At 39.5% G+C, this 22,251-nt stretch overlaps 1 long non-coding RNA gene across 1 annotated transcript in view; it reads right to left on the bottom strand.

Moving 5' to 3' along the window:
- Nucleotides 1–18,285, bottom strand: part of LOC129375097 (uncharacterized) — a 33,495-nt gene extending 15,210 nt beyond the window's left edge. Inside the window, exon 1 of the long non-coding RNA XR_008607598.1 lies at nucleotides 18,048–18,285. This is a non-coding gene — a long non-coding RNA (uncharacterized LOC129375097). The remainder of the gene's footprint in view (nucleotides 1–18,047) is intronic.
- Nucleotides 18,286–22,251: the final 3,966 nt, after the last annotated feature.

Here is a 22,251-nt window from a genome sequence, read left to right as displayed (position 1 = left end):
TTTTCAGATTGACATCATGATCAGAGAGCAATGATCAACTGTAACCTGGAGTATGATTTTACATGCACAGCTCTTCAAAAGTTTATTGTATCAGTTTAAGATTACTGGGATGAACGTGTCCTCCGTTTTTGTTTTTGGAGCTTTTGTCATATTCCTTTTTTTACTTTTCTGAAAACTTGTGATGCAAACTTGTTTATTGAATAATAATCACTGTAATTAATTCAATATCTACCCAAATTCCATCCCTCATTCTGCTTTTTTGCTTATTTAAATAATCAAGTTGATTACAGTCATGCTGTCTAAGCTGAGTTTCTCATGCCTCACTCCAGCAGTTTCAGGACAGGAAGGTAACGCTGAGCTCTGCATTTTCACCACGGCCTCTTTTTGTGTGTGGTTTTTGTGTGTGCCAGTGGAGAGAACATGTTTACAGCCCGTGTAAGTGGTTGTGTGCCTGTGCATGCATGTCTCACCTCCTCCTCACCCTGCTCCGCTGAGAGATGAACAGATGGACACAGTCGGAGGGAGGTGGGTGGAGGGAGTCTAGCGCTGAGTAACAAAGGAGAGAGGGACGGACTTTTCTATCTTGTCTCCTTTCTGCAGTGACACGAGGCTCCACGCTGTGCCGCAGACATGTCAGACTAACAGGTGATTCAGAGGTGGCTTCCAGGGAGCGTTTGGGTGACATGAAAGCCACCTCTTTCGGGACGATGTGGGTAGCAACTTGAGCAACAAGGGTGACACTGTTGGAGAAAAGACTGCACAGGATGCAGAAATGTGACTTTGATAGCCACTATGAGGAATTAAAGTTTCACGAATTAAAAATTGATGCAATTATGTCGGAGTCAACTCTGCTTTTATGTAGCCTTCAAATTAAATTACTCTGATGGAGCTATAATTGCTTTCTTCCTTTAAATTAACTTAAAAATAAACCACAAAACCCATTCACTAACATTTAGAAAAACCTGACACCTTAACTTTCCTTGAGTTGTGGAACAAATGTTCTGTAACTTTTCTTTTTTATGAAATGGATCACTGACTCTTTTTTTTCCAACAGTTTCCACATAATTGTATTTTGTTAGCTGTAAGCAAAAAACATTGTAATCTGTTATCTTTGCTAGAATAAATCAATTTAACCCAACAAACGCTTTCTTTATGTGTTGACTGGAAATAAAATGATAACTTAATGTGGACAACCGCCCTGGTTCATGTCTTGGAGTGTAAATTGTTCAGGTACATGTGTCAGATGTCAAAGGTTGGTTTGTAGGAGGAATTTAACCTCAAACTCTAGTTTGGTTTATATCCTATTAGCTGGACAGGATGTGGTTGATTCTTATCTTTTTAGAGCAAGAAGTGTGGCATTATCTGAAAATTTGGTTTAATTAGTAAGTCTGTCTTCTTCCGACCTGCATTTTCAAAAACACAGTAAGATAAAAACTTCAGGCTTACAGGTCTTTTTTTTTTTTAGCTAACTGTTGTATAAAATGGCTTTAACATTGCAGCAAAAAGTCCATCCTACCAGTTCCCATTTGCTGTAGTACAATTTGCACTCCTTATGTGACGATCCTCCGGTGAGCAGCGGTCCAGCTGCTTCTGCTCTTTGCCTTGCAGGAAATGTCCAACAAACCTCCAAAGCGTGGCGTCCTGACCAGACGCCTGAACCGCTCCTTCCGACTCCGATTGATGCAGAGCAGCAGCGGTCCTAACACAAAGTTTGACTTATGTGTTTGAAGTGTGAACAGTTAAAAGACCAAAGGCAGAAAATTAGTTACACTTACAACACTTATGACAGATTTATGTTAAAACATTTTCAACTATTATTCATGTCGGCAAGATCCTATACTTTTATTCCCTCTGAGGAGAAGCTAAAGTAGATGAAGCTTTAGATTTGTGCATGCTGTCCTGGCCGTTAGCACAACAATCATCTGCAAACTGAACAAATTGGATAAGTACATGGAGCATGAGCCATGAGGGAATTTATCATTTGATATGGTTCCATACATTTGCTTGTTTACACATTAGGTCTTTATTCGCTATTGTCCATCACTGTGGAAGTGCAGCTGATGTTTTTTCTCTTCTTTCTGTGACTGCGTCAGCTCTGACAGTTCCTTCAATTTAAGGAGAAATTAGATTAACTTCCCTCTGCCAGCTCCGGTCTTTTATCAACACATACAGGGCAGCGAGATCACATCTGACAAGAGCAGCAGAGGTGATCTACGAGCAGATTTATCTCTTTAAAATCTTAATATCTGACAGCACCAACAAATAAACATGAAGGAAAGCAAAAAGTGATCCATGGGACACTGAGATAACAGTACCATGGGCAGTAGCTTGGGACGAGTTGACTTCATTTCTATGCTTTGTGCAGAACAAAATTTCGCACTTTGAACATTTGCAAATTTCCGCAAATGCCAGCGTAAGAAATCTAAATAGGTGAAAGGATTACTAAACCTCTTTGGGAGAGATGTCGGCGTTGCCAACACAGCAAATGTGCTTCTTTCTTTATTAATTGCATAAATGTGATGGAGTGTTTATGACCAGGTACTGAGTCCAAAAAGTCTCACATTTCACTGCTTTTGAGTGAACTCTGATCTGAACCAGCTCAGGAGTGACTTTGTTTCATTTTAGGCTGAAACCTACCACTGAACAGTGTACTGTTTGCAAGCCGTTTGCAAATAATCTTCAAATTAATAAATCTACATACTCTTCACATAACCTACACAGCCACCTCTTTTACTTATACTAGTGATGCTAACCACGTCAATAACTGATATTCGATGCTAAAGGATATTTAAAATAGTAACGTCATCATCATCATCTCTTTCAAAGATAAAAAGTGTCTTTGCCTGTAATCCTAATATAATTAATGAACAATTGCTGCCGGCAGCAAAGCTAGGACAACATAGTTTAAATGTTTTTTTCTTATACGTTGCAGTTGGTTAAAGTTGGAAATAAGCAGTCGACCCTAAAATTGCAACAGAAAACCCTCGTTGCGTTATTTATATCACTTCCTGTCTCGTACTTGAAAACAGAGGCGTCATCTAAGATGGCATTGATATGCTTATTTATGATACACAAAATATTATGAAACTGAAACCTCAAAGTAGCCATTCTCACTCTGTAGACATTATAATCAACATTTATTTCCTTTTAAAGGGAAAACAAACTTATTTGTGCTCAACTTTCACACTATATTTTAGCAACCCTTTTGTTTTGTTTGAACACCCGACTCTTGATTAAAGACAAATACTTTGATATTCAGAGATAATCAAGAAAATGTGTGTTACGTTATACCCCAGGAGTCTTATCCAAATCTCTTAAAATGTTTCTATATTATATGTATTATGTTTGGTGGAGCAGCACTGACCCTTTTTCCAAGTGTACACCCACATGTTCTCTGTATTCAAACTTTCTCTCTTCCCTCTTTAACACATGAAAATAGACATTCTGGCTCAAAAACAGGGATTAAACAAGGAATTTAAAAAAAAACAAATTATTGGTGGACAAGTCACTTCATCACTTCATCAGGTGTAAAAAGTAGCAATCTATATACATCTGCCAATGTATGATTTCTAGCATGTTTATAATGCTTCTGGTTTTCTTGTTGAATTTCTTTGCAAAGGGCAGAGCTGAGTCGTTTAGCTCAGCCTCGTCTCTGGCGGTATCTGCTTGCAGCCCATCATGGGAGCCAAGATAGACGCTTTAGCGCTTTCTTTTTCTTGATGAGCCAAATAGAACTTTACGCTCGACAGTCTGTCCGAAAATGGATTTCTTAGCTTCCTGCAGGTACGAGACACTTATATAATCTATCTGCCGCTGTTCGAGTATGGGACTGTGTGGCAGGTTGGCTCCCGCTAGGGAGTTACTTTAACACCTCTGTCTGTGTGTGAGAAAATGTATGTCTGTATAAAGAAATGTTACTATTAGCATTTTGCAGAATGTTTCTATTCTAAAAACAATTTTCAAAGCATTTTTAACTCTCTTAGTGCAGCTACAGTGCAGACTGTGAAACAGGCGAACATGTAGATGTTCTTGTACTTTATTAGACAATAAGATTTCACACTTTGGCTTAATTAGTACTTAATAGTGTTATTAACCCTTAAGTTTTTCACATTTTATGTCTTTTGTTTTGATTTTGTGTGTTAGATCAGCATTGAGAGATGCATCATTTTGAAGCTGAAGGAGAATTGATTTGATTTTCACATTGTGTGAAGCATTTCTATTAAGTCTCTCTTAATTTAAATTCCCTAAATAAAAAATGCTTTGAAGAACTCACAGAACACTGTTCAATCTATCTATACATTGTCTTAACCCGGTTATCAGTGAAAGCTGATTGGTTGAGGTTGGTGCCTATCTCCAGTGGTCATTAGATAACCGGGCCGGGTGGGGGACAGGGAACCAATCTCAGGTCAACACCGAGACACACCGGACAAACATCCATGTATACACACACTCATACCAATGAGAAATTAGAGAGACCGCTTATCCTAAAATGCAATTCCAACAAGACTTTTCACCTAAACCCACAGGCTAGAAACAGCAGGAAGTCAGCATTAGATACAGAACATTCTTAAGCAATTGTCAAAGTCTTGAAATGGAGTTGGAGGTTCACATCCCAGTAAAGCAACAATCCTGAACATACAACCAGAGCCACAATGGAAGGGTTTAATGTGCCAGAATGACCCAGTCAAAGTCTAAACCTTAATTGAATTGATCGATTGTGATGAGATTTGAAATTGCTCTTCGGACATTTTTTACACCCTGACAGAGCTTGAACTGTTTTGCAAAGAACAATAGGCAACGCACATTATTTCATAGATGTGCAACTCAGTAATTGCTCAGAGTGGCTGAATGCCAATCTACATTGCACTGTTCTCATTTTTGTCTCCAAAAAAATCTTTAGTACCATATTTATTTTTTCTTACACTTATAGCATAGAGTACTTTGGTTTGCCTGTCACATAAAAATCTCAATTAGACAGTTCAAGAGACCTAAAGCCTAATTGCTTGATTAGGTGGTTGTGGTTGAAGTCCAATCATGCCACTCTGATACTCTAACCAGTCTCTATGTATAGCATGTACAGGCATGCATTCCAGTTCATACATTTCCCATTTATAGGCACAACAAAGCAGAACCAGAGTATATTTTAATGCACCAGAAAATATAGGGTCATCACAGTGCATACTAGTCAAATAAACAGGCTATTTTCTTTAATGTTTACATTCACTTATTCAGCCTTGTTTTCTCCTCTGTACAGTATCTGTGCATAATGATACCAGGAGAATGGTAACCAAAGATGGAGTTGTTAATAGATATTGCCTCCAGGCAATCATTGATTGATCACACTTTGCTCACTGCTTCTTTTGTTTAGCACACACACACTCTAACCAGTAGCTATGGTTAGACACACACACGCACACACACATATGCTTTATTCTATAAATGCTTAGTAGGGAAAATAACATGCTTTATTCAACTGGTTGAAATGTTGAATAAAGCACCGAAACAGCCCCGTATTTCTGATAAATTATTTGTTGATTTTCATGCAACTTCACATCATTGTTTAGTAATGCATATTTTCAGGAGACGGTTCTGTTTTCTTTTTTTGTTGTTTATAAGATCCAGACACCTGAGAGAAGAAAGGACACAAACCAGAGTCTGTGCAAGAAACACAGATTCATGTATCTTCATAGCTGCTTATTTTCTGTCATTTCAAAAGAGCATTTCTACTTTGCTAAACACAGAGGACTCATTATTGTACTACTGCTGCTGTTGCTGGGGCTTGTTTCACATGCCGCTTACATGGCTGCGCGATCACTTTATGTCTGAGCAAAAGCGTGTGTTTGTGCGACTGCAGAGAGAGACACACACACATACACTCGTGTTGGAGGTGTGGTTGAGAAGCAGCAGCGGTTTGACATATATTCTCTTGTGTGATCACACACAGACACAGGATGTAAGGTGCAGTCTGCATAAGAAGAACTCGTCTACACACATTTTACAAGTTGTCTAGAAAACCCGACTGAAACAGATGAGGTGACAGAAGCTCTCCCATGGCATTAAGATAAGCGCATATCAAAATCGCTCGCTTGCAATGAGGTATATGCTCTGTTGACAAAAAGAATCTCTATGTATGTAAGCCTAATGCTCACATCAGAGCACAAAGTGGATGTTCAAGCGCTCCAGAGACGCCACATGCAGTTATTAACTCCCCTGATAAACAAGAGCAAAGATAAATTCATGTTTATTACACTGGCACAATTTGACACAAAACAATTTCCTGAAGTTCTCCAAGCATGAGTTTTGAGAGTTGTTCAAATATCCTTTATCTTCCTCCTGACTGCAAGCTGCTTAAGGTTAGTCTGGTTGACCATAAGTTATAGGGTTTCTTCCCCCTTTGTTTTAAATATTTTTAACAATTAATCTCACGGAAGACACAAGCAAGTTTAAGTGAGATGCTATTTTCTTGCAGCTTTTCCTATGCCTGCGAAGATTCAGCTTTTCTTCAATGATGTTTTCTCGTTCCTACCTATTGTAACGGCTGAGAAAATTTTTTTCTCATGTAGTTAATATTTAGACCCCAGATAAATTTTATAAATTGAAAAATTACAATTACAAACTTATAAAAGGTATTGGAGTACCATCATATACAATATTTTATTATTTTAAAAAAATTATTTATGTTTCTTAGTTGATTGTATTCTTAACGACTGAAAACATTTATGTAAATTTACGCTTGGATTTTAAAAAATCTTAGCGAGACTATGATCCTGCAATAAAAAGATTGATTTTTGGCTCCTTGCACAGCTTTGTCAATAAATTAATAAATATGTAGGACCCTACATACATGTAGATGCTATAAAAAGTGTAGGTTTTACATAGTTTCCTGAAGAATAATAAAAATAGAAAAAAATTGGAAAAGATCTTGAAAAAAAATTACGAATTTTTTTGGAGGCTTGTTCACTTATTCAATTCTCTGAGAAAAATCTGACTCTTTTATCTGATTTACTAAAATGGCCTGTGTTCTTAAAGATCTATTTGAAAGAAAAACAATAAAGATAAAAATGGCAAATAAAAACATAATTTTGAACAGAGAACATGAGTTTTGCTCAGGTCCCTCTTGAAAATGAGATCCAGATCTCAGTGGGTTTTACCTGATTAAATAAAGGCAAAATAAAAATGTGCAGCAAAACTGTGTTTAAAACCTACCACTAAAATCCCAGTTGGGCAAAATTGTAATTCAAAGACAGACTATTTATTTATGTATTTGTTTGTGATTATCACTGTGTGACTGTTCATCGGCAGATTAGATATTTGTAAAACAAACTCAGGTTTGACGTCTCCGATTTTTGACACGCTGTCAGCTGGGATGTCTGAGCAAAAACAAGGAACGTAAACAGAGAAAGTGACAGTCGTTGACAATATTTATAGAATGTAAATATAGAAATACATTCTATATTTATAGAATATCTGCTTGACATTTTAGGGTTTTTTTTATTATTAATTCAATTAATAAGTTGAAACAAAAATTATGAAAGAGTAAAAAACAAAACAAACAACAACAAAACAGGAAAATTAACCCAAAAGCATAGCTATATGATCTGAAACAGTGCTGGGCAACTTTGTGTTCCTCAGAATAATTTTGTGTGCCCACAAAGTGTTTGGCATGACACAAAATAGTTTTCTTTTATTAGTCAACTTCTTTTATTTTTGTTATCATTATATTAATCCTTGCAATTTGATTTAATTTAAATTCTAGTAATATTCTTGTAATCAGGGCCACACACATATGAGTTTTTTTGCTCCAAACCAGCCTTGGGTACATCTATTTATTAAAATAAAATAAAAAGTCAAGTAGCACCTCAAGGAGGAGGTGGAGGAGCTCGATCTTTTTACAGATAATCTGTCTCATATTATACTGGCAGGACATGGTGACAACTTTAACGAGTATGTAAAAAACAGATTTTTGTAAAAGCTTCAAACTGCACTATTTAACATTTTGAGAAGTGTGTGTTTTTACATCTTACAAAATAAAATAATCTCTCACAAACTGACATTGCAGTTGGCTCACTTACAGCAGGAGAATTTACTATGAAGTAGGACAGGCTGCAAACAACAAGATCAGTCAAAGCAAATACTGTGTGGACAAAAAAAGGACACTCATAAAGAACTATTTATTAAAGGACACTTGCCCTTAAATAGTTCGAGGAGCTGTAAAAAAATATTGCCTCAGACATTACTATCAACAGAAGTAACATTTACTTTCCAACTTTCAAGACTGGATTGGATATCTTTTGATACCGACACGCTTTACATGCAAAACATTTTAATGGGCTGAAATTTTTTTAGCTTCCCTGCTGAGCAGTAGCAGTTTACGTGAGTTACTCGTGTTCATCAGCACCTAATCTATAAAAGATGTGACATTTAAAAAAGCTTAAACCCTCACCAGGAGCTCCACTTTAACACATTTAGCCTAGCCACATTAACCATCTGCCATATAGATTTACTGAGGATAACCCATAAAATTTGTTTTTATCACTTTTCAAACTGTTATCATTCAGCAGTTGAAATGGCAGAGTTTTAATGGGACGTATTAAACACCTAATTGAAGTGTAATGTGCTAAGATTTTATTTCCTTTGTAAGTGATAGTGACACGTGACGACATAAACCCACAGACCATTAAACAGGGGTCAGTGAATTAATTTCAATGCCAAGAAGTGTGTGTGCGACTGCGTGAGCATGTGTGCAGTCGCTCTGAGGCCAACGCTGCTGTGGAGGACGCATATTTCTTCTGCACATGCAGTCGAACATACAGCGCTTTGAAAATGTATTCATGACCCTTGAACTTTTTCATTTTGCTACATTTTTGAGGCAGTCCATAGAAAGTAGGGGGCGTACTCAATAATAAATGAAAATTATTGTGTGTTTGAGTAAAGATTTTGCTAATATTACAGTGGAAAAAGGACCTTTACACCATGATGCTGTAACAATGTCTGACAGAGGGCACGGTGGGTTTAGTGGGGCATACTGCGTTGGTCTATTACAATGTAATGTGTTTTCCATGTATTTTAAAATTTCAATATTGGCGTCATCTGACAAAAGATCCCTTTTGCCATATGTTTGGACTGTCCCCTAGATGTCATGCAGAAAACTGAAAAGGAGTTTATTTTGGCTTTCTTTCAAGACTGTCTTTCTTCGTTCTAATGAAAGCCAGATTTATGAAATGTGGTGGACAATCATCTGCATTCTGTCTATCTAGTTATCAGAGCAAAGGGAGCTAAAATTAAATGTGTGGCAGGTTTTATTACATTTTTATTTGTTTAAAAAAAAACAATCTTTTTGTAGATTGTGTGGGTCTATTCTATAAAATACCAAAAGAGTACGGCTTGTGGTTGCAACATGCAAAAAACATGAGCCAGGGTCTTTCTTCTACTTTTGCAAGGCGCCGCATGTGCAAAATAAGTTGCATATTTTTCTGTAAAAGTTGCTTCTTTGTATGCGCTTCTGAGCCTGTTCTTGTTTGAAGGCTGAACCAGCTCTGTGACAGCATCTGCCTTCCCCTCATCAACCCTCTAATCACAGTGATTAGTGAGTCATTTTGTCATTGCAGGTTTCATATCCCACTCGGCCTTTTCTGGAGAGATCTCCAACCACACAAACACACACACACACACAGGCACGCAGAAACATCACTTACACCGTGTGTCCCTTCTTATTCTAACCTGATCCAACTAACGCAGCCGATCGCCTAAACTTAACTACGGCCTCCATGAAGCCACCACAAATTCCTTAAACCAGGTTCTAAGCCATCACAAAAAATAAACAAAAATAAGAAATTGGTCCCTGCGGTTTTTTTTAGAAAGGCTCCATGTCTTTGAGTCTTGTCATTGTTCTCATCTTTAAGTGAAAAGTAAACACGCAAAGTGAAAGAAACACACAATAGCCTGGCTGTTGATCACAAACCCCTCCACCTTCACCCCTGCAGGCTGCCATCCATCACAGTGCCACTGAGGAGGGGAAAAAGGCACAGAGGACAGAGGGGAAAAGACTGGAAAGCGAAGAAAGAACCGAAAAGTGAGACAAAAAATGGAGGGGGGAGCAACCTTGTCTGTCTTTCTACCTTGAGCTGGGCCTCTCCTAATCCTACACACACACACACACGCAAGCATGCATACAGACAGACACACTCTCACAAACGGAACAAGATATGTGAAACCAGAAAGCCTAAAAGGTAACCACTTCCTCCAAAGGGCAGCTCTGGTGCATGTGTATGCGGCGAAGTGCAACAGAAGCGACACAAAGTCGCGTCAAGGTGTGAAGCTGCAGGACTCCTAAATACTCGTGCAAACATGCAGATATTCACACACTGGCAACCTTTAAAACACTGCAAGTAAAATAAAAACTGAGCTAAACTAAAGATAGATTTGGTATCTCATTGTCAGCAAAAATTCTCAGTTTAATTTGTCTCTCTGTGGAAACCCATAAATTAACTTGAGCACTGAGTAAAAGATGTTAAATAGCTGGAAATAATTACAAATAAATGCACATAATCTAAAAGCCCAAAAGCTACACATTTGGGCTTTTAACCCTGTTTTTATTTTTCATCAAGATACAAACTTTCAAGGAAATTGAATGTCTGCAAACACTGAATAATAACAATGTCAGTCAAAACTGTGCTCACAGAGACTTCAACTTTTTTTTATTAAAATCAAAAACTTCAAATGTCCCAGTCTTCTGGGACATTTTCAGCCCAGACATTTTTTAGGCTGTTACGTGAAAAATACAAGGTAGTCCAAAATAAAACAACGTTGAAGCCACCCATGGTTTTTAAATTGTATTACACATAAAAAGTCATAAAAGTGTAAAATAAATGCCCTTTGCTATGACGCCCCTAAATAAAATCAGTGACTTAATTTGCAAACACGCTCCACCTGAGTCTAATTTAATTTCCGCATAAACCCACATCAGGCCTTCATAAATGGTAGGTAAAAAAAACAACAAAAAAATAAGTTTTCAGAGGACAGATGCATTCTTCTGAATAGAGGAAGAGGTTGCTCTGTTCAGATGAGGTTGAGACATTTTGGCCTCCGTGCAAAAAGCTGTGAGGTGAAAAGTAAAACGAAGCAGCATTAAGCCCTGGAGTTTCATGCCTCAAACCCTGACAACGACTCATTATTATTAAAATCATGTAATTATAACCTTACATATTAAGTCTACAATAGTGCAGTGTTCTGAAAAAACCTGTAATTAAGAGAATTTCCCAAAATATTTCTAATTCAGTGCAAGTAAAAATTGCTTCACAATGTTGGTCTCTTTCAACATGAGTGCACATGTCCAACAATCATTTTTATGGAACATTCTTTTCAGCAATATCTGAGTATATATATTTTGTACTAATAAGTGCTCAGAGATATCCAAATAAAAATATTCAATACTAAAGGCAAGATCACACTTTATCACACGATCATCTCTTTTTCCTCTGCAAGGAAATTGTTCCATAACAACTTTGATTTCACAGATTTGAGAACATTAGTGAAAGTGCAAGTCTCCAACAAGAATTTCTTTTTCTGCAGAATTAAATGTCAAGCAAATTAGATATGAAATCCTTACGATTAAAGAATAAAAAATTATACTTCTCAGTTCTCTGCAAGTTTGTCGTTAACAGTGTAACATTAACTTCCTAACGACACTATTATCTTCTGTTGTCTGCGTGAGAGCAGTGTTAAAGAAACACGGCCAACTCGAAAACACTAATATGTGTTTTAGATTGGACTAATCTCTGCGTCTTTGAAATTAACACACACAAAAAGAAAGAAAAAGAAAAACTAGAGTTGCCAGTAAAGGCGGACGTGGTGCAGGGACAGTAGATATGCTGTTTTAAGATGACGTCGGCTTCACCACATCTACATTGCAGATATCGATTACAGACTGTCTAACAGAACTGATTTTCTCATGATGGCCTGACATAGGAGCTTATGAAATCAACCCACCAATGACAAGACAACACACTGGCCCAAAAAATAAAGGGGAAACTGGTTCTTGTGGTCCAGACGTCAGATTGGCCCATCGGGAAATGGCCCAGTCCTGCTGATCAGCCACAAATTCTTTTGCTTTCACTTTTCAACCATGCATACTTTTATTTCATAAAATTCCAAAAAGGTTAAATTGCTATTTGTGTTGGGAATGCATCAAAGACGTTCTGTCTGTATAGTAGAATTGCATGCAGTTTAGAAAGGCAAAAAAAAAACAACTGAATTTAAAACTGCAAAACTCAAAAAATCCTTCAGCTTTCATCCATTGTCTTAAACTATTGTTAAGAAATTGACATAAATGGCACACTTATTTAACTGTTGGCGCAACCCTGAGTGCTCTCAATTTGGGTCAAACTTCTACTGAGACAAACATCAAATGTCAAACGTTACAGATCTTTGTGCACAGATGAGTCAGTGCCGGCTGTGATGTTCAGAAAGCGCCTCTGGCAAATACCCTACTGTAGCAAAAATAGAAGCAAGTCACAAAAGACTTCAGAGAGCTTTGCCTGCATGATTACGAGGACGTATGCATTCTGTACATGCTATTCAAGCAGCAAAACTGACAAACATTTGGCTTTGCAAATATTTTGTTTGCCTTGTTTCTCACTGTTCCACAGCTCATGTCTTGTGTGTCATGAGACGAGTTGAAGCTTTTTGTTTGGCTTTCTTTGACAGCTTTTCCTATATATGTGTTTCGATGACACCTTGTCCAACCTGCTGCCGGTGATCCAGCCGAGCGGACACAACCGACGCCTTCGCTCCGTGCCTGGAGACCGTCGAAATAATAATCCCACTCTGGGTCAGAGTACATTAACGGCCCCTTTTATGAGATAGAGTATCCCCAGAGCTTTTCAAGGGGCAAACCTGCAGAACAATGGAGACCGATTCTAGACGGATCTGAGGCAATAAACCCAGTCTGCTGGGACATTTTCAGCCCACACGGCTGAGCTCCTCTCACTTCTCAGCAGCCGATATGTTTGAAAATTTTGCTGCTCTGAAACCCTGCTGTGGATCTGCCGCCACACAATGCCCACATATGAAAAAACATAAGGTTTCGAGGGTAATGTAATAGCTAAACACCCTTAAAAAGGGAGGGAGGGGCTGCTTTTACAAATCAGACTGAAACAGGTGTGGGAGAAAGATACAGAGACGAAAGAAAGCCCAGGCCAGACAGTTTGGTGAAAGCTATGGGGCTGCAAGGATCTAATCCTACCCAGACCCGCTTCGTCTGTCTTCAAGCAGCGGCACCTCATAACACTCAAGTGTGTCTTACACTGTGTGTGCATGTCAGAGGAGGCCTGCATCATGTTCCAGCTCAGAAAGATTAAAAAAAAAAAAAAAAAAAAAGTTTGAGATTCTGCAGAGTCTGCAAGGTCTCCCCTTTACAACTATGGTGCAGTGAGCGCGCCTGTGCACAAGTGTTAGAGTGTGTGCAGGCGCAGGTGTGCGGTTTGTCTAAACCTCCTGCCACATGTTGTTTTCTTTTTTTGTTTTGTTTTTTTTAACCAGGTGACCCAGCGGACAGCAATACAAGGTGACTGAGAACCGTGACTGAGAACCCATCGACTTCCACGTCTCTAGCGTAGAAGGGAGCGCAACTTTTCCACATGTTGCAGGACATGAACAAGCTCGAAAAACGTCAGTCTGTTTATAAACCGGCTACAGTTTCTTCTTGACTTTGCGTACTTCGAATCCAGCTCATTCCTCAGCAACGTCGTGGCTTAAAACAAAGCACCCTGCTGCACGCAAACAGCAGGTCTCCCTAAACGAAGCTGTCTTTCTCTTAACCTTCCTTCCCTCCCACACTGTCTCCTCTCTTACAGCCTGCGACAAAACAGTAAACATGTCAACTGACATTTTTATCAACAGAAAACGTTGAAAAACAACTGCAACAGCATGTCAGCTACTGTTTCAAAAAGAAAAAAAAACCTGCCACACCGTGAACAGGTAGCTATCAAATCTTCAGCGGATGTACAATTATTGTCTGATGGCTGTCAAAACACGGTGCCTCCGAGGTGAGTCGCAACTAAAGACACGGTAAGATTTCAGAACGGATGAATGGAGAATGAAATCTAAAAATATTTAGCAAAGCAGCGTTTATGACAACAGAAGGGCTTCAAAAGTAGGTTGAAAAAAGTAAAAAGTTATGTACAAAAACAGAAAAAGTATGTCAAATTCAAACGGCAACATTTTTGGTGAATACGCTTTGTGTTTTATGAGTTAAACTGAGCGAGGGCGTAGACTTTGTTCATTTTGGTTTTTTGTTGCTCATAGAAAGTGTCCCCGTCACAGGGCTTCAGAGTTCAGCTGATTGTGAGAGATTCTTGCAAAGTCAATGCTCTCTTTATTATATTGTCTGTAATTAGGACCGAGTTGGAGCGAACGTAATCTAAATCTGACCGGAACGTCGGATTGAACCGGACACATTTTTGCCTTAATTTGGACTGAGCTTCTGAAAAAAACGAACAAGAATTGGGCCTGCTTATTTTAAAAATGTCCTGAGAAGAAGTAAATTTTGTTGGTACTGTTTAAATAAATATAATCAATTTTCAGTTTTATTTTCTACAAGATGTGACGTGATTGTTTTCTTCCTGAATCTGTCATTAGTTTTGAGACATGCTTTCATGTCTCCTTCATGTTGAAAGCCTAAATCCTATTAATCTACAGCATAAATATTATTGGGTTATCAGGAGCTCTTGCGTGTTTTGCACATACAACACAGACTCACCCCCAAATGATTTCTACTTATAAATACCCAGAACACAAGTGCAGCTGTAAACCTAACCTTACAAATTGATTTGTATCATTGCCTCCTCTTATTCTTGTTTTTTTTTTTTTTTTTTTTTTTCCCTTGTCTTCAAAGCGTGCTCTGAACTAAGGGCCAAACAACGAGTCCAGAAAGCAGCCCATCGGCAAACAAACTGAGAGAGAGGACGACTAAGTTTGGGGAGCAGTGGGAATGAGCGAAAAAAAAAAACGAAAGAAAGAAAGAAAAGGGGGCATGTTTACCTCTGTTCTCTTGGGGCACTGCTTCGGGGTTGAGAGGGGGTTTCACCAGAGGAGGAGCAGGAGGAGGGGTAAATCTGTCTGAGAGGGAAGGGGGAGTTTTGGCGAACACTTTGGGAGAGGTGAAATAAAAGACAAACGTGGGGGAAGCGAAGGTTGTCCAGTCCTCATCAACAAGTCTTTGGTTGGTTCTGAGGAAAATCTGGACATTTCACTCCACTTTTAAGAAAATGTCATCTGACTTTCTTGATTTCTGGTCTTCAGTGCTGCATGTTGGTCAGCAATTTATATCTTTTTAAAGTGATTAATAAACACAGTAGTGTGGGAAGTGTGAGATGTTTCTTGACATTCTTGTCTGTAAGGAAAGAAGTAAGAATCAAACGATTTAAACAAAAACATTGGGAAAAACTGCTTTTGATATCCCCCAAAACTGTGGAATAACACAAAAGGCTAAGACAAATCACACCACAAAAGACTGATAATTTAAACAAGACTGGGAAATTAGAGGTGATTTATGTTTCTAGTTGAGACTGAAAATGTATTTTATTTGTATATAACTTTGTTATTCTTTTTTTTTTACACTACGTTCAATAAAGTGAAACCAGACCAAACTTGTCAGACGGTGATAAATGTTGACACCTAGTAAAGGTATGACCAAAGAAAACCCTTCAGCACTTCAGCGTGTTTTTTTCTTCCTTCAAGACGACTGATGGGATTTGATTTTATGCTTTTGTGTAGTTTTGTATTTTCATGCAAAAAAATCTTACTGCACTTGAATGTCTTTATTTTATTACATGTTAAGTTTTATAGTTAACCTTTCTAAGTATAAAAGTTCATTTTTCAAACCTGCTAAATTCTTCCACCATACTGTTTCTGCAGCTTCTTAAGAGAAAAAAATATATAAAATAAAGACAATAACAATATTAAAAAAGAATTTACAAACCTTTTTCTCTTTTTTGAACAAAGAGTAACAAGGCGTTACCTCTCCATGGCTTGTTGCTCACACACTGCCAGGCAGCTGGCTGAAAAGGACCTGATACACTGGTTTTCTGTTATGTATCTTCATACATCAGCAGGTGAAGGTTTTGGGGTTAAATAAGTAGAAAAAGTGTTTTGTGTTTTAATAAAGGTCATCATACGACACATAACTAAAGAGGGTCATGTTTGAATTAATACTTCTCACTTTACTTTTTCAATAAAAAGACTCATTAACTTAATGGAGCAAAAGCAATATCCAAGAAAACCCCTCAACCAAACCTCTCTAAACTATGCTCATTTTTACCCCTTGAATTAGCCCACACACACGCGCACGCACACACACACATTGAGAAAGACCAAAGGGCAATACCAACAAAGAGAGGGGGCAGCAGAGGAGCCAGAGAGGCAAAGAAAAGGAGAAGAAGGAAAATGTACGCTTGACTAATTCTTGTATTCATACAGAGCTCCTTTCACCTCCCTATCCTTTAACTGTGTGTGCGTGTGTGACAGAGAAAGAGAGTGAGAGAGAAAGAAAAAACAGAAAGAGGGAGAGAAAAAGAGAGAGAGAGAGAAATCTGGCACACTCTAACCTTGACATTTTACCATCATGGGGGAGATGAATGAAAATGACCACAGAGCACTTAAGAGGGGGCAAGACTGGGGGAGGGTAAGCACAACAGATGCTGTCTATCTGTCTGTCTATCTATCCATCTATCAATCTATCTATCTAAACTATAGGAGTCTGGCCTTGAGCTCTTTGCTAGATTGATGCTGTTTTCTTTCAATCATGGAGCCGTGTGGGATGCGCTCACTCTCTGCTGACTGCGTGCATAAACAAAAACACTCTGGCTGTTCTTGGAGTGGAAAAAGCATGGCAGAGTCACCGTGTCTCCACCTGCCTCATTTCCCTTCTGCTGCTCGCCGACGTCGACTTATTAGTGGAAACTTCTCATAAACTCGTCGCCGACTTCTGCAAACAAACACTTCTTTTTGTCTTTCAAAATATTGACACAAAATGTTGCTTGCCAGCTGATCCCAGCTCATAAACAAACACGGGGCCCAATTCGAACCCCCGGGCTGTGGAGCAGAGGCAGTTCCTCTGCTGACATCTGGAGTCCGTTTCGCTCATATTAGCATTGAATATTAGAAACTGTTTTTCATCCCCTTGAATGACTACACATTTACACATCGTTTGGGGGTTGGCATCAAATCAAACAATTCCTCAGAGGCTCCACCTTGAGCTTGAAGATGACAGCAAATTTTCCGTAATCTGAAATAACAAACTAAGTCAATATTTCCTAAAGTCAAATCCAAATTTAACATTAATTGTAAACAGGTCTGTGAGAAACTAATTGTCGCCTCACAAGTTCCTCCTGGTTTTGCTTATTTTGTTTGCTTTTTTTGTCACATTTAGAAGTTTCTGATCATCGAAAGTAATTTCACAATATGAGTGAGTACAAAAAAAACAGTTCTTAAAGGATTATTTTTATTCATCATCAATTAAGAAATCATATTTAGCAGCAGAAACAAAATATGTAAATTGCAAGCCCTTGAAACAGCCTAGATTACATCATTGACCCATCAACCACACATCTTTGGCCTGGAAATGGAAAAAGTGGGGCCTCGTGTGAACTACAAGCACTGAGTGATTAAAAGCGTTGACGCACTTTTATATCGTCATTAAGTCAAACTCTGAGGATTCTGCTTCGCCGCAGTGAGCCATGATGTGAAGTCGATTAGCTAACATTAGCTAACATCAGCTCAAAGACCATTTTCCCCCTTTTTCCACATATTTATTTGTGAGAATAAAGGACAAGTATTTTCTCATTATGTAAACACACATATCAGGCAATATCGGCAATGAATGAGAATCCAAAATACACTGTTTGCAAAATATTGTTAACGTAAGCGTAAGGTAACGTCAGAAATAGCTACTCTTGGCTAATGCTAACGCTACCGTTCAACGTTAGCTTCTGCTACATGACAAATCAGAGCAACAACACAAAACACACAGAACATTATTTTGTACTTACGTCACTATTATCTGCAGATTTGAGATGAGCAGAACCTCCTAAGTATTTTTGGTAAATCTTCCTGTATAATGTTGATAGTTTTCAAAGGACTCCTTCCTTGGCTGACAAACTACAACTTTCTTTGGCAACATTTCAGACACATTGAAAGAAAGGATTAAATTAAGCTGTTTTACCGTAACCGGGAGAAAATTTATGGACATATGTTCTGCATTGCAGCAGACAACGAAACATTTTTCCACTTCCTGCGGCCATTGGCTTCGGGTTGCCAGGTAACATATTGTGACGCAACAATTTAGAGATATTTGAAAAAAGTTGTTTTGTAGACACCAGCAAAAAAAAAATGGTTTGTTTGTTTGATTGAACTGTATAAACATGCAAAGGGTGAATTTTAGTGACAGAGGGTCTTTAAAGTACTTGAGACAAACAGCAAAACCACTACTGAAAAAAGAGAACAGGAAAATATTAAGTGGAGTGATCAGACAAAAGGGGAACTTTTTAGAAGCTCTTACATCACTTTCAATTCAGCATAAATATACCGCAGCATTTCAGAAAAAGGACATCCACCTTACTGTCAAACACTAGACAGAGGCCACATCACATTCATACCCCGAGCAAATAAAAAGGCCATGAAAAATTCAAAGTCTGACAAAAGTATAAAGAAAAATAGAAACGTATAAAATGTTTCCATTCAATGTATTTTACAGGAATTGTAAGGAGCGTCAATTTGAAAGATGTAGGATGTGTATGTTGGATTTTTTAGTACTCAATAAATAAACTAATTAAAACATGCATTTGTGTGTGGGGGGGTGGGTGCGTGCATATATATATATATATATATATATATATATATATATATATATATATATATATATATATATACACACACACATATATATATATATATATATATATATATATATATATATATATATATATATATATATATATATATATATATATGTGTGTGTGTGTGTGTGTTTTTGTTTTGTTTTGGGGTTTTTTGTAATAATTTTTCATTTTCTCCGGTTCTAATCCAATGACTCAGGGTCCCGGTGCTGATCTCCGCCATTTTTGTTCTTTGGTTTCAATGTATTATGGAGTATTTCATTGTATAATAATTGTAAAAAAAATAATAATAATAAGCGATAGGCTTCACGGATTTTGCCGATAGCGGGTTGTATTTGGAACGTAACCCCGCGAAAAGCGAGGGTTCGAGTGTATATACGTAAATATGAATACTCATATACATACATATCCTTGTGGTCCTCCCTCCGACTCCTCACCTCCTAGTGGTACTAGTGGTCCTCCCTCTGGATCCTCGCCTCCTAGTGGTCCTCCCTCTGGGTCCTCGCCTCCTTGTGGTCTTCCCTCCGAGTCTTCCTGGTGGTCCTCCCTGTCCCATAAATGTTTGGTCTTCTGGATTTTTGGCTCCTCTGCAAAGACACCTTTATCGTCTTCCGGAGGAGTGGGCTGGAGAGACTATCACATCAAACGTTACAATTTGATGATTTCTCGTATACATAAATGAAACCGTTTCTGCTGATGTCTTCACTGCAGTTGTTAAAGTCGACAGTAGAGACATTCTGGTTTTCTGCCTTCCTTATTTGTCCCCCAGTCGTTAAATATGTATAGAAGTGGGTCAGCTCTGATCTCCCACAGACAACAGACGACAGGTGGTACCTTTCAGTACCACCTTCGCATTTGGCCGGCACATCTATGACCTGACTGGAAACTATTCTGTGTTTCCTGGTCAGCCTGTGGAGAAAAACCACTAGGACCTCATTGTTGGTAAGGCAGTGCTTTCTCTCCAAGGCCGACCCGCACACTGAACAACGGAGTTTTCCCCGCATATCCAACCAGTAATACACGAGAGTGGATATACTGGTTGGAAATCTCACCGGTGGAAGGGAGAGCAGGGAGCCGTTGTTTAGCAGCTCAAGAAACACAGTACCACAGACAGAACAAGAGTTGTTGTTGTACAACTCCCTATCTGTGGCACTGCCGAAAGAGTCCAGCCAGACCATCGATGACTCCAGCAGACATTTGACGTCAAAGTCCCTTCCCATGTCCGATGGCTGGTACCTCTCCCTCAGCTCCATCAAAACAGGGGAAAGGTCCTCCTGACTAAAATGTCTGCCGGGTGATGGACAGCAGACATGATGAGACTCGCCCAACTGGGGATGGACGAAGCCTCCAGAAAGTCCCTTTCCTGAGCGAGACACCTCCGTGTGACGCTCAGGTTCAGGACGCTCTGGAGAGCAGCGTCCACCCAGCTGTAGCAGAGTCCATCCTCTGCTAGTCCATTGCCTACCAATGCCGTCTTCTGAGTCCCTGGGAACTCTGAGCCGACACCATCTTCTTTTTTCATGTCTGAGGGACAATCGATCTCAAGCCCAACAGTTATCCTTGCAGTATGTCTGTGAGCCAAAATACCGTCCTCGTCCTGGGAACTTCTTAAAGGAAACGTCCTTGTGTAAGATGTGCGGAGAGGAGTATTGATCGGAAGGGCCAGAGATGGGACCAACGAAACCAAAGCTCTCTCTGGCTGAAGTCTCTCTGTGACTTCAGCCACAGCTTTGGCCGCGACGTCAGCCGCAGACAAGTCTTCCCCAGCCGGGTGAGACTTTTCTGCGACTGGCCCTTCGCCCTCATGTCGTTCCGCCGTCTCTGAACAAACTTCCCCCGCCGGGTCAGTTTGTTCAGAGACAGTTGGACTCCCCTCAGGACTGTCTCGCACAGAGTCCGTCACACCCATGTCTGTGGTCCCACAGACATCGGTTGTTTTCTCTGAGCAAACCTCCCCAGCCGGGAAGGTTTGCTAAGAGATAGTGGTGTCTGTATGGACGGTCCTTGTTGGGTCTGAGGTCGCGGTCTCACCCACACCCGTTGGTTTTGCAGGACAAACCTCCCCCTCCGGGTTGGTTTGTTCTGTGGAAGTGGGTGTAGGACCCTTCCAAACCAAATCCTCCTCTCCACGTTGATCCATGTTTTCTTCAGGGTGCTTCCTTTCTTCAGGGTCCTTCCTTTCTTCATGGTCCTTCCTTTCTTCAGGGTCCTCCCTTTCTTCAGGGTCCTTCCTTTCCTCATGGTCCTTCCTTTCTTCAGGGTCCTTCCTTTCTTCAGGGTCCTTCCGTTCTTCATGGTCCTTCCTTTCTTCAGGGTCCTTCCTTTCTTCATGGTCCTTCCTTTCTTCAGGGTCCTTCCTTTCTTCAGGGTCCTTCCTTTCTTCAGGGTCCTTCCGTTCTTCATGGTCCTTCCTTTCTTCATGGTCCTTCCTTTCTTCATGGTCCTTCCTTTCTTCAGGGTCCTTCCGTTCTTCATGGTCCTTCCTTCCTTCATGGTCCTTCCTTTCTTCAGGGTCCTTCCTTTCTTCATGGTCCTTCCTTTCTTCAGGGTCCTTCCTTTCTTCAGGGTCCTTCCTTTCTTCAGGGTCCTTCCGTTCTTCATGGTCCTTCCTTTCTTCATGGTCCTTCCTTTCTTCAGGGTCCTTCCGTTCTTCAGGGTCCTTCCTTTCTTCATGGTCCTTCCTTTCTTCAGGGTCCTTCCTTTCTTCAGGGTCCTTCCTTTCTTCATGGTCCTTCCTTTCTTCAGGGTCCTTCCGTTCTTCATGGTCCTTCCTTTCTTCATGGTCCTTCATTTCTTCAGGGTCCTTCCTTTCTTCATGGTCCTTCCTTTCTTCATGGTCCTTCCTTTCTTCAGGGTCCTTCCGTTCTTCATGGTCCTTCCTTTCTTCATGGTCCTTCCGTTCTTCATGGTCCTTCCTTTCTTCTTGGTCCTTCCTTTCTTCATGGTCCTTCCTTTCTTCATGGTCCTTCCTTTCTTCAGGGTCCTTCCTTTCTTTATGGTCCTTCCTTTCTTCAGGGTCCTTCCTTTCTTCAGGGTCCTTGCCTTGATTGTAACGATCCGTAAGTTTTTTCATCCCTGTGTTTACCACATACCCAATGCCCCAGCCCAGGGGGATTAACATGGGAACAAGTCCAAACATGATTTTTCTGTGCAACTGTCACTCTGTAAAAAACGGTCTTGATCTGGCTGATGCTTTCAGATTCAATCATTTAAGCATCAGAACCTCTTTGATCTATTGTGATGTAAATAATGTCATCTATGACCTCATCAGTGACCTCACTGGACTTCTGGTGCAACATCTTGCTTCTGATCAGTTTCCATAGCAACAATCAGATCAGTTCTGCATAACTCAAGCTGA

The sequence above is a fragment of the Poeciliopsis prolifica genome, unplaced genomic scaffold (assembly GCF_027474105.1).
Source record: "Poeciliopsis prolifica strain line A6 unplaced genomic scaffold, Auburn_PproV2 SCAFFOLD038, whole genome shotgun sequence".
Classification (NCBI taxonomy): Eukaryota; Metazoa; Chordata; class Actinopteri; order Cyprinodontiformes; family Poeciliidae; genus Poeciliopsis; species Poeciliopsis prolifica.
The sequence above is the reverse complement of the archived record's forward strand: the minus strand, read 5'-3'. Positions and strand labels throughout refer to the sequence as shown.